Source organism: Pteropus medius, unplaced genomic scaffold (genome assembly GCF_902729225.1).
Source record: "Pteropus medius unplaced genomic scaffold, Ma_sr-lr_union100, whole genome shotgun sequence".
In the NCBI taxonomy this organism is placed as follows: Eukaryota; Metazoa; Chordata; class Mammalia; order Chiroptera; family Pteropodidae; genus Pteropus; species Pteropus medius.
Window position 1 is genome coordinate 5,462,424 of NW_024345601.1, and position 12,723 is coordinate 5,475,146.

Below are 12,723 nucleotides of genomic sequence, written 5' to 3' on the forward strand. Positions count from 1 at the left end.
GAGAGTCAGTCTTCTCAGAGAAACATTGATCATTATGTATATATTTGTATAAATTAGTTTGATTTATTTTTATTATGTTGATAATTTTACATTTTATTTTAAAATAAAACCAACTTACTAACATTAGAAACAACTCCCATTCATGGCTAAAATAGTTATTTTTTCTGTTTCAGTTATATGAAGATTTTATGTTTAAGTGAGAAATGATTTCAAATAAAATAAAATTGAAGTAAATAAAAGTACAGGTTGAATAAGCAATGGCAAAATTCATATAAATAAAATTTGTCACCTGGTATCTAAAAGGACATTTTCTTTTTTTAAGGGCCTTCAAAAGTATGTCTTAGATTTGTGTGTGTGTGTGTGTGTGTGTTTGTGTGTGTGTGTGTGTGTGTGTGTGTGTGTGTGTGTGTGTGTAGAAGATAAAGCCATTAGGGCCATTTTTCTTTTTCTACCTTCCTCTTTAACCTCCCAAATTTTATTAGTTATAGCTGTGCACTCTCTATCACAGAGCCATGCATTGTACTATCTCTATTTTCTCCTGTTTTATAACTGTTTTAAGTAAAGGAGAACATAACTTTCGAGGCTTAATGAATTGCCTTATTACATTCTTCTTTTTTTTTTAATCACATCAAATTTTAGCTTTATGCATGTTTGGACCATGACTTTCTTACACAATTTTTTATATGATTTTCTTATTCTCAATGCACTTCTGTTTTTAATTGCTCACACATCTATTTAAAAAATATGTATTGAGTATATACCAAGTGTCAGGCAAGATATAAATAGTCGAAGATTCCTAACCTCATGAAATTGACATTCTATAGAGAAGAAGGCAATAAACAATAACATAATAAATAAATCATATCGAATGTTAGTAGAGGAAAAAAGGGAGATTGGGATAGCTGAAGTAGTGGACAATTTGCAATTTTGAATATGACTATCAGGATAAGTTTCATTTGGAAGATGACATTTGCACAAAACCTTAAAGATGCAGGAATTAAATGCATGGATATCTGGAATAAACGCATTTAAGTAGGAAAAATAACTAATACAATAGCCCTAAGGTAAGATGTGTCTTATGCCTTTTGAGGAGTGGTAAGGAAGCCAGTGTGTTTGGAGCTGAGTAAATGAAGGAGAAAGAGGTAAGAGATAGGTAACAGAGGGCTAGATCAAGAATAGACTTTTAAGCCATTGTAAGAATTTTGGCTTTTGCTCTAATAAAACGAAGAGCTACTGGAAGGTTCTGAGCAGAGGAATGACATGATATTACTGAAGCACTGAAACTAGACTATAAGAGAAGACAAGAGTAGAAACATTCCTGTTAGGAGGCCATTAGAGAGAACTAGGTGAGAAACAGTGGTGACTCAGACCAGAGTAGAAGTAGTGGAGGTGATGAAAACCATTCCAACTCCGGATATGTTTTAAGGCAGAGCCAATGAGATTTCTTGGAAGATTGGATGTGGGGTGGAAAAGAGAGGACTCAAAGACAACTCCAAGGCTCTCAGCCTGAGAGCTTGGAAGGATGATGTTGCCAACAACTGAGATGCATAAAGCTGGAAGATGGAGCAGGTTTCAAGTTCAGTGTGGAGAAGATCAGACTTTCAGTTTAGAACATGTTGCATTTGAAATGTCTTATATACTTCCTGAGGAAAGAATGGTATTTCATTGTAGTATAAATATCAGTGTCTCACTTATTTTGCCTATTGTTTTTGATCAATTTTATTTGTTTGAAGAAAGTTTTTTTAGAGCCCTACACTTTTATGTTCTAATTTAGACAAATTTCATTCTGGGCTCTATAACTATCATTCTGAGATATATTTTCTTTTGATTTGGGGGATGACTTTCTAATTTATGTATGCCACATCCTCCTCTCTCTTGGTATTTATCCTCTCCTTGAAGTAAATACCCAGGTAACTTCTTCAGAACAGATGCACGGAGTTTCCTAAGACTATACATGTTTGAGAATAAGTTTAACTTGACCTACAATCAATAATTAGTTTAGCTATGAGTAGAAGTCTAGAGCTCTCAGAATCCATTTTGCAGATCTGGTGACAATCTAAGTTTTATTCCTTTATTGTGACCCCATCTCCAAGATTTGATCTTTATCCTACATATTCTGACAGTGCACAGCAATGTGAGTAAAATTGAGATTTTAATTATTTATTCTGCCCAGTATTCAGTGGAGCCCTTCAGTTTGAAGAATGTGTCTCTGATCAACTCTGGGACATTTTCTTCCATTTGTTCCTCTTGAATTGGTCCTCTACCTTTCATCTCATATTTTCTTCTCTGTATTCTGAATAATGCCTTTAACTTATTCTTCCAAAATTCTAAATATTTTTAAAATATCAATAACAATATGTTTAATTTCCAACAGCAATTTATTATTTTGTTTCATTTTAGTAGCATCTTGTTCCTGCTCCATGAATGAAATGTCACTTCTAATTTCTCTGCTAACAATAGAGTTTGTTTTACCATCTCTTCAGGTTTCACAATTACCTCTCTTCTGTTAATAGTTCCTCTGTTAAACTCAATCCTTCCTTTTCATGCCGCAGGTTTTCTTCCAGGGTCTATTTAATTTTGGATTTTATTAATATTTTAAAATGAAGGAAAGATGGCTAGTAACTCAGTGAATATGCATAAGACTTATTATCCACCAAACTCTGGAGTGACAATAATATATAACTATGCTTATGGCTCCCCAAATTCCATAACAGTAATATATTTATCCTGAAGTATCAACACCTGTCTCAGCTCTCCTAGACTTATTGCTTTTAGACTTATTGTTCAAATGGCTTAGAGAGAAACCTCTGATTATATGCCTGGAGTGGGGAAAGGTAAACATTGGTAGATATGAACTTTGAATAGGTGGGAGAGATAGGAGAATGGAGATTGACTATTTGTTAAACAATTGTTAATTAGTCCTTTTGTTTTTATCTCCACTTCTCACCCTCATATTCTCTGGTACCCACCATCTCTGAATATAGGGCCTCTCTCCAATTAGTTTGGGAAGTATCTTTCCACATATCATGACTGTGACCTCGTCCACTCAGTTTCTCCTCCGTCTTCTACCCAACATAGAGAAATTTAAATCACTCATCTACTGCTGGCCCCACTCTAGTTCTCTTTTATATTCTTTTAATATCACTGCAATGGTCATCTCAGAGTGAAGAGAAACAAATGAGAAGGCTCAGTTTTTCACGCTCAAATGGAAACCCTTGAATTTTGAATAGAAAGGATCCTGATGCCCGGCTGTTCCTCCTCCAGGATGGGAGACATGGACTTTGTACTTTAAGAGCAAGACTAAAAAGCTGCACACATCAAAATTACAACCCTTTGTTCCGGATTTAGTCATGTGTCCACAAAAAGTTGCAAGGGAGGCCGGGAAGTATGATTTGCTGTGTGGTCATGACCCTAATTTGAACAAGTAAAAATTTTATTACTGTATAAGGTGAATATTTATTGGCCATATCGCCATTCCTCCATCCTCCACACACCTCTACCACTAAGACTGCCCCTCCACTAGTCTTGACATTGCCCACAGAACCCTTCAAGGAGGGAAACCTGTAAAACACTATTTGCCTGCCCTTCACCCTCAACAAAGGTAGCTGCCTTACTATCACAAAGTTGAATAGATTTCAACCCAAGAAGAAGCTACACTTAAACTGATCATCTCTTTCTTCCTGACTGAACCGGACCAAACATAATAATCATACTCATAAATGTAAATGGGCTTAACTCTCATAAAAGAGATTTCACATTAACTACCAACAACAACCCCATGATATGTAGAAAATGCAAATATTCCAAAATTTCAAAATAAAACGATAGGCAGATATACCAAAGAGTAATTTTTTTTAAAAGGTGGTATAATAGTTATATCTGAAGAAAATAGACTTAAGACCCAAAAACTTCTATGAAAGATATTTTATTACACTAGAGGCTAAAAATCATAATGGAATGCATAATAGTCATTAATATGTATGCACCAAAAAAATCCTAACAATTGTCACAAAGTGGAAACTACCAGAGATACAGATAAAAATACACAGAAACTCAGGATAGTAGTAATGTTTAATACACTTCTCTCAAGTGAATACTGAACAAGGGAACAAACAAAATTTAGGATATAACTAGAAGTTCTAAACAACATCACTAATAAGGTAGATGTGATCTCTGGTATATATTCTGAGGTATATATTGACCTCTGAACACCATCATAGAGGTACACCTTCTTTTCAAATGCCATGAAAGATTCACAAAAATTGACCATGTCTTAGATTACAAAAGAATCTTTAACATACAGATATAAATAGTGATTTCTGACTACAATGAAATAAAACTAGAAATTAATTAACAAAACCAGAAATAAAAAGATCTTGCACCTGGAAATTTATAAAAGCTAAACAAAACTTAAGTCAAAGCTGAAATGCTGATAGAAATTGCAAAATTTCTCTAATGTAAAGATAATTTTAAATGACTTATCAAAATCTATAAAATATATCTAAAGAAATTACTAGAAAAACTTTATTGAATACATTCAATAAAAATAAAAAGGGTAAAGTAAAATAACTAAACACCCAACACAAAAAGCTAGGAAGGGTAAACTAAAAAAACAGAAGAAAATCATTAGTAGTTATATAATTTGTCAAATTAATAATTAAAAACAAAAAAAGAAAGTTTTGAGTGGGAGAGACTGAATTTATGAGTTTTTTTTTCCTATTACTTTAAAAATGTTTTGTTTAGAGAAAATTTGTAAAGATACACAAAAATGGAAAGAATAATAAACTCTCATTCAATTATCAACACCTGGCTGATCTTGTTTCATCCAGACCCCTACCATCTTTTCCCCTCCCAACCTCTCATGGAATTATTTTGAAGCCAATCTCATCTCACGGAATAAATCCAGAACTCTTGCCATGGTCTACAAGACCCTCCATCATAGGGTTCCCACTGTACCACACTTCCTGACTCTGTGCTCTAGCCACACCCAGAATGATGCTCCTCCCCTTGCCTTCACTTTGTCTTCTACCTTCAGTGCTTTGCTTGCAGATATTTGGGTGATTAATTCCAACACTTTTGTTCAAATAGCACACTTTTTCAGAGACTATTTCTATGACCATCCATAGGCAGTATCTACTATTCTCTGTCCTACTTTATTTTTTCATAAATGCTTACCACTGATTGTCTTGCAATCAAATGTTTAATATTTCTTTATTATCTGTCTCCTCACATTATAATGGAAGCTCTACAAAATAAGTGAACAAGCAAAACAGAAATAAACTCATAGATCAGAAAACATTTTGATGGATGCCAGATGGGAGGGGTTTTAGGGCAAATGGGTGAAAAAGGGGAAGGGAGTAAGAAGTACAAATTACCAGTTTTAAAAGTAGCCATGGGATGTAAAATATAGCATAGTGAATATAGTCAATAATATTATAATAATTATGTATGGTGTCAGGTGGATACTAGGCTTGTCCAGGTCATCACTTTGTAATTATATAAATGACTAATCACTAAGCTGTACACTAAATATAGTAAACTAATATAGTATTGTATATCAACTGTAAATTTAAAAAATATAAAAAAAATATATAAACTAATATAGTATTGTATATCAACTGTAAATTTAAAAAAATTTTTTTAAAGAATGGAAGCTCCATGAGAAGAAGCTCTATATTCTTTGCTGCTGTATTTCTGAAACCTGAACGTTATCTGGAACATAGTAGGTACTCAGTAAATACGTTCTGAATATGTTCAATGAGTATTTATATTTGGAAAGATTTTCAAATAAAACCTCACTGTTTAGCTGACTGAAGTGCATATTACATGAACAACTTAACTCAGACCTTAGTAATAACTGTAGCGAAAACTTTATAAACTACTGAAAAAAATGAATTTCAATAGCCTAGTTTCTCAGCAGAAACATTTTTAGAGAACAAAACAATTTAAGAGCCATAGGAATCCATTTCAAGATAGCATAAAGAGGGGGGAAGGAATAAAAATTTTAAATATTGCTAAAATCTTGTCATATGTGCTAGAAAACATAAAATAAGATCTTAGCATAATCTTTAACAATTAATGTTTTTTAAAAAATCTTCCATGCCTGAAATAAAACTTGAAATAATAAATAAATGATGTCGTTCTTTTCCTAAAGATCTATTGTCACATGTTAGCAAAATATTAGGCAAGTACCTAGGAGCACCAAGAACAGTGTGACAGAGGGTCTGGTATGTACCTTTTACAACTAGAGATAGATTGTGGCTGCAAAAGTTTCTCTCTTCCAGAAGGTTCTGTTCTTCTTCATAACTTTTATCTCCAATGCCCAAAATGATGTCTAAATTAATTTTCTTGTTTAAGTTGAATGACAATGAAGATTAAGGCATAACTTCTTACGAAGTTATGTTCTTACAAAATGTTCTTACGAAATGTTCTTACGAAAATGTGTTTATGTATTTACTTATTTAATTAAAAACCAACCTAGGAAAAAAGCCAAGAAAGAATCAGCGATACCAACATGTCCATCAAGGTTTTATTAATACATATTTGGTGGTTGGTTAGAAGAAAAGGCCTCTCCACCACTGTCTGAGTGCTACCTCCTTCTTCTCTCACCACCTACTATCTCTCTCCAGTTTCTTTTTCATGTTCAGATTGGCCCAGGGAAGAGCAGCAAATCTTAAGCACAGCTAAACATGCAACTGGGAAAAAAATCGATAAGGCAAGACAGAGGGAGAATGTAATACCATTCACCCTGTAGGCTGAGAACTCCCTACTCTAGCCATTTTTTTCCTCCACAAATTCTTCTAGGCCAACGTTGTTCAATAGAACTTTATGGAATGCTGGAAATAATTCTACGTTTGTGTTGTCCAATGCAATAGCAATAACATGTGGCTATTGAGCACTTGCAAAGTAGTTCGTGCAACTGAGAAGCTGAAATTTTTAAATCGTATCAAATTTTAATTAATTTATGTTTAAGTAGCTCCATTTAAGTGGCTGGGCGCTACCATACTAGACAGCACAGTCTCCAGGTACGGGTGGGATGATGGCCACCACATAAAGCTGGTTTAGCCACATCTTAAAATGGTTTCATGGGGTGTGTCTGATGGCTCTTGCTAAATAATCTTCAGATTTTGAGTTCGTTTTTGTTTTTGTTTGCTCAGTTCAGAGATAAGAAGAAAACTCCCGGTCAATACCTTGATATCTAACAGATAACTGTCCATTCTTCAACCTCAGTCAATTCTCAACTTGCATACTGGACCTCTTCTTTCCCACCTACTTATGAATTTTTCTCTCACAATTACTCCCTCTTTTATTCTCTTTCTGTGAATTATCATTAGCATACTAAATGCTGCATTTTCTTTTGTCTTTTAAAATATCCTCTCTTGACCTCATGTTTTCCTCTAGCTAAAGCTCCCTTTTTCTGCTGACTTTTATAGTAAAAATTATCCCAAAGAATGGCCTAATTTTCTCCACTTTCTTAGCTTTCATTTGCTCTTGAACCCATGCTAATTAAGCTTTTACCCTAGAATTCCACCAAAACTTCCATGTTACCAAACTCAATGCTCAATGTTACTAAATGCAGTGATCAATTTTCAATTCTCATCATCCTCACAGTAGGTTTTGACACAGCCGATCACATTTTTTTCTTGAAATATGTTCTTCCCTTGTTTCTGGATCATTATCTTTCATTGAACAAATATTTGCTGATACTTAAGAAAATCATGAAAGACTTTGAAATTAGAGAGAAATTATTCTACAATGTCCTTTCAGAGCCTGCTTATGGTTTTTTTCTGCTTTTCATTGACTTTGACCTAGTTTATAACAATAAGTCATGGAAAACTGATAACAAAGCAAATGATTCTTGACAATACAAATGCAAGTGAACTATGTTCTGTAAAATGCAATTGGTTATCGTCTGATAGACAGACCAGTTTTGTATCCATTGGGAAATTCATTTCAGCATTCTTTATTTCCCATACATATTTGGTTTTGGGAATTGTCTTCTGTAGCAGTTGTAGCATCTTATTGGTTCTCTTATAATTAATGAATTAAATAAAATCTCATACTCATTTTCATTTTATATTTATTTGTGAGTCATGATTTTACCTTCATTAATTTGTCCTTTAACAGTTTTAACTCCATTTTTTTCCACAGTTATTTTCTTAGGACCTATGAGAGTGGCTGAAACACATAGTGGGTGCTCCATCAATATTTGTTCACTAAATATGTATCGAAAAAAATCATGGAACTGCTATAAGTTTATTCAGTACCATTCTCTATGCATGGTTTTCTTCTCTAATCTTAAATAAAGTCAAATAAAGTATATCCAGTACTTAATATTATAGTAAAAGAAAAAAGAAGCATTAAAAAAAAAGAAATATACATTTAATCTCTTCTGCTTCTATAAGCATAAATTATAGCATCAAAAACTGTTATTACATCCTTTATCTTTCCCTTCTTTTTCACCTTTTCAGGAATATCACCAGCCTACTAATTAACTATATGACTGTTGTCTGCAGCCCTATAGGGCAGCACCTTTCCCACTCACTACTCACAGCTGTGGCCATGCCATCCTAAAGGACGGCATATCTCTTTTATAACCCACCTGTTTTCTCTTCTGTTTGGGTAGCCAAGTTATTAAAACAAATCTTCATTCCAAACTTTATTAAATAACTCATATCTCTATCTCGGATCCCAAATATATAAATAAAAGACATTTCTAGATTAGAAAGGAAGAAGTAAAACTATCTCTTTTCCAAAAGACATAATCTTATATATAGAAAACATTTTTTTATAACCCACAAAAAGCTTACTGCTAAACATGAATTTGACCACGTTTCTGGATACAAGATTAATTGTATTTTTATATATTCGCAATAAACAAACCAAAATAAAGTTAAGAAAATAATTTCATTTACAATATCATCAAAAAGAATAAAATATTAGTTCTGGCCAAGATGGCAGAGTAGATGGATGCTATGCTTGTCACCTCCCATGACTACATTAAAATTGCAACTAAAATATAGAACAATCAACCTGAAGAAACATCTGAAGACTATAGAACAGAAGCCCTATAACTAAGGTTATAAAAAAGAAGCTATCTTGAGACTGGTAGGAGGGGCAGAGTTGCAAAATGGATTGGCCCCGCACCTGTACTTGGTGGTCAAGAATTGGGAGATATCTCAGCTGCAGAAGTCCTCGCTGAAGACTACGGCCATGCCACCCTGAACGTGCCTGATCTCATCTGATCTTGGAAGCTAAGTAGGGTTGGGCCTGGTTAGTACTTGGATGGGACACCACCTAAGAAGACCAGGTACTGTAGGCACTTAAAAAAATTATAATAATTCCTCACTCAAGAGTGAGGCTTCCCATCTTGGAGCACCAGTGGCAGGAAGAGCAGCCCCACAACATCTAGCTGTAAAAGTCAGCTAGGATTCTCTCTTTCCAGATAAGACAGAAGGCTGCTGGAAAACCAGATGTCTCCTTAAAGGGCCTGTACACAGACTCTCTCGCTTCCAGAAACTCATCCTGGGCTTCGGCGCAAGGACAGTAGCTGGGAGGTGCCAGAAACATACAAGGAGAGACCAAGTTGTGTGGCTTCAGGGCAAGGGCTGGAGGGAATGCCACCATTGTCCTTGCTTTGAGCCCTCCTCCCATATAGCCAGCAGGCAGATATCACCATTCCTGTGTTAAGCCCTCCCCACAACATGGCCAAATCTGAACTTTCATTGGCCTGGTGGTGACTCCATGGGACTCCACCCTACCCGACTTGCACACCACCAGAGGTTTTTTTCCTGGCTGGCAGATAGCCAGTGTCGGCCCATGCTGTCGTCTTTCTTGGATGATTGTTGGGGGCAGCAGCTGGCCTAGGTGGACTCTGAGACTTTTGTGAAGTGGCCCCAGACTCAGCACTGACATGAAATTTGAATCTGCATTAATCTGTGAAACACCACTTGTGACTTGTGACACTGGTGACTTGCTGAGAACCTGCCCCACCCAACTTTCATAACACCCATATCATCTAAGGCTCTTTCTAAGGCTGAAATGAAAAATACACTAGAAAGAATCAACAGCAGATTTAATGAAGCAGAGGATCGAATTGGTGATTTAGAAAACAAGGTAACAGAAAACACCCAATCAGAACAGTAACAAGAACAAAGAATTTTTTTAAATGACAATAGTTTAAGGAACCTGTGGAACAATATCAAGCATAACAACATTCACATCATAAGGGTGCCAGAAAAAGAAGAGAGAGAACAAGGGATTGAGAACCTATTTGAGGAAATAATGAGAGAAAAATTCCCTAACCTGGTGAAGAAGATAGACATACAAGGAACCGCAGAGTCTCAAACAAGATGAACCCAAAGAGTCCCACACCAAGACACATAATAATTAAAGAAAAAGAAAGACTCTCAAAAGCAGCAAGAGAAAGGCAGTTGGTTTACCTACAAGGAAGTCCCTATAAGAATGTCAGCTAAATTCTCAAAAGTAACTTTGCAGGCCAGAAGAGATTGTCATGAAATATTCAAAGTGATGAAAAGTAAGGAACTACAACCAAGACAACTCTACACAGAAAAACTATCATTTAAAATTAAAGGAGATATAAATAGCATCCCAGACAGGAAAAAGCTAAAGGAATTCGTCACCTCCAAACCAGTACTGCAACAAATGTTAAAGAGACTTCTTTAAGAAGAAAAAAAAAATCAAGAATACAAATAATAAAATAGCAATGACTACACATCTATCAATTACTTTAAATGTATATAGATTAAATGCTCCAATCAAAAGATATAAGGTAGCTGAATGAATAAGAAAACAAGACTCATACATACATTGTCTATAAGTGACCAACTTAGGATGGAAAGATGCACATACTGAAAGAAAAAGAATGGAAAAAGATATTTCATGCAAACAAAAACAAAAAATGCTAGGGTATCAATACTTACATCAGACAAAATAGACTTTAAAACAAAGGTTATGAAAAGAGTCAAAGAGAGACATTACATAATGATAAAGGGATCAATCCAGCAAGAAGATATAACCCTTATAAATATTTATGCACCCAACATAGGAGCACCTAAATACATAAAGCAAATATTTATTAACCAACATAAGAAGAGAGATTGACAGCAATACAGTCATAGTAGGGAATTTTAACATTAATGTACAGATATTACAGACAGAACATCAACATTGCCTTTACCCTGATTCCAAAGTCAGACAAAGACTGCAAAAAAAAGAAAATTGTAGGCCAATTATCCTGATAAATATTGATGCGAAACCTCAACAAAATATTAGCAAACCATATTAACCAATACATTAAAAAGATCATACACCCCGATCAAGTTGGTTTTATTCCTGGGGTGCAAGATTGTTTTAGTATCCACAAATCAATTAACATGATAAACAACATAAACAAATGAAAGATAAAAATCATATGATAATATCAGTAGATACAGAAAAAAGCATTTGACAAAATCCAGCATTCATTTGTGGTAAAAATTCTCAGCAAAGTTGGAATAGAGGGAACACACCTCAACATGATAAAGGCCATGTAGGACAAACCCACAGCTAACATCATACTTAATGAGAAAAAGTTAAAAGCATTTTCCTTACAATCAGGAAGAGACAAGGATGTCCACTTTCACCACTTTTATTCAATATAATATTGTAAGTTCTAGCCACAGCAATCAGACAAGAGAAAGAAATAAAAAGCATCCAAATTGGAAAAGAAGTAAAACTGTTGTTATATGCAGATAACATGATATTATATACAGAGAACCCTAAAGTTTCCACCAAAAAACTATTAGAACTGATAAATGAATTCAATAATAACAACTGAATTCAGAACAACTAATATTCAGAAATCAGTTGCATTTTCATACAATAATGAATTATCTGAAAGAGAAATTAAGAAAATAATTTCATTTACAATTGCATTGAAAAATAAAAAATAAAATACCTAGGAATAAATTTAACCAAAAAGGTAAAAGATTTGTACTTGGAAAATTATAAGACATTAAAGAAAGGAATTGAAGAAGATACAAATAAATAGAAGCATATACCGTGAATAGGAAGAATTAACATTGTTAAAATGTCCATACTACCCAAAGCAATCTATAGATTCAATGTAATTCCTATCAAAATACTAATGGCATTTTTCATAGAACTGGAACAAATAATCCTAAAATTTATGTGGAACCTCAAAAGTCCCCAAATAGCCACAGCAATCTTTAAAATGAACAAAGTTGGAGGCATTACAGTACCTGATATCAAAACTATACTACGAAGCAATAATAATCAAAACAACATGGTACTGGCAGAAAAACAGACATATAAATCAGTGGAACAGAATAGAGAGCCCAGAAATAAACCCAAACCTAAACCCAAACCTATATGGCCAATTAATCCATGAAAAAAAGGCAAAAATACACAATGGGGTAAAGACAGTCTATTCAAAAAATGGTGTTGGGAAAACTGGACAGATACATGCAAAAAAAATTTTTTTTAATCTTGATCACCTTCTTACACCACATACAAAAATAAACTCAAAATGGATTAAATACTTAAAAGTAAGACCTGAAATCATAAAACTCCTAGAAGAAAACATAAGCAATAAATTCTGACATTGCTCTTAAAATATTTTTTTCTGATATGCAGCCTCGGGAGATAGAAACAATAGAAAAAACAAACAAAAATTTTTTGTGCTGCAAAGAAAACCATCAA

At 34.1% G+C, this 12,723-nt stretch overlaps 1 pseudogene; it reads left to right on the plus strand.

Moving 5' to 3' along the window:
- Positions 1-9,203: 9,203 nt before the first annotated feature.
- On the plus strand, positions 9,204-9,322 carry LOC120612078 (uncharacterized; annotated as a pseudogene).
- Positions 9,323-12,723: the final 3,401 nt, after the last annotated feature.